The following is a 1,311-nucleotide window of genomic DNA, read 5'->3' as shown; positions in this document are numbered from 1 at the left end:
TTCATCCCCCTGGGGGGGTAGTATACATTGATCATTGTAATAAATTTCCCCTTTCTTCCTTCCTCCCTCCACCTTCTGCTACCCTACTGGTATTGTTACTTCCATTTCTGTCCCTGAGGGCTTTATACAACCTGGATTCTGTGTGACATCAGCTCTTATCTGTACCAGTGTACATGCTCCAGTCTAGCAAGAACTGAAAGGCAGCACTGGGGTCAAGATAGTGGGGGGTGAGCAAGCCTCAAAGAACCAGAGGAATATTGTGTGTTTCATTGGTGCTATACTGTGCCCTGGTTGACTCATCCCTTTCTTGTGACCCTTCTTTGTCACCCTTCTATGAGGGGATGTCCTATTGTCTCTTGGTAGGTTTTGATTCTCTGCTTTGATACTCTTGTTCTCAACAATATGTTTTTTTGTTTGTTTTGGATCTTCTGGTGCCTGTTATCTGATTCAATTTATACCTCATGATTGCACAGGCTGATGTGCTTCTTCCATGTGGGCTTTGTTTCTTCCCTGCTAGATGGCTACTTATTTAACTTCAAGTCTTTAAGACCCCAGAAGCTATATCTTTTAAAAGCCAGCATTATCAGCTTCCTTCACTATATTTTCTTATGCACCCATTTTGTCTTCAGCAATCATGTTGGGAAGGTAAGTATCATACAGTGCCATATTGTTGGAACAAATTGTTCTTGCACTGAGGTAAGATTGAAGTAGAGTCCCAAAGTCCATCTGATTCCTTGTGTGTGTGTATACAAACGACTATTTATACCTATATGTATATATAAATTTTACTTTCTTCTTCTTTCCTCTTTTTCTTATTTTCTTTCCTCATGCCCCACTATCATGTTTACTCATCATTCACCTCTCAGTAATTCCTCTCAGATACAGTTCAATTGATCAAACACAACCAGGAATGCTAGACTCTCCTCACAGTCAACATTAGATCCCTTGCTATTTGCCTGTCCTTGTCTTTATTGTCTCATTGCTCCCCTCCTTCTTCACCCTCCTCCCCTGCCATATCCACCAACCCCACAATCCCCCACCTCAGAACCATCAGTCCATTGCTGTGTCCTTGGGATTGCTTATACTGCATATCTTATACAGCTAGTCACCAGAAAGGAAAGACCATACAAATAGCTCCAAATCTAACTTTTGTTCTGACCCAGAGGAGTTGAGTGTCTCTCGGTTAAGTAGTGAGCATGCCCTGTTAGTAAATGCCTCCGTTAAATGGCTGCTTTTTCAAACAACCCCTAAAACCTCAGATATTATTCTTTCTGATAGCCAAGCACCATCTAGTTTCTTCACATTATTTTG

Source organism: Echinops telfairi, unplaced genomic scaffold (assembly GCF_000313985.2).
Source record: "Echinops telfairi isolate 266 unplaced genomic scaffold, ASM31398v2 ScPeMD7_443;HRSCAF=831, whole genome shotgun sequence".
NCBI lineage: Eukaryota > Metazoa > Chordata > Mammalia > Afrosoricida > Tenrecidae > Echinops > Echinops telfairi.
The sequence above is the reverse complement of the archived record's forward strand: the minus strand, read 5'-3'. Positions refer to the sequence as shown.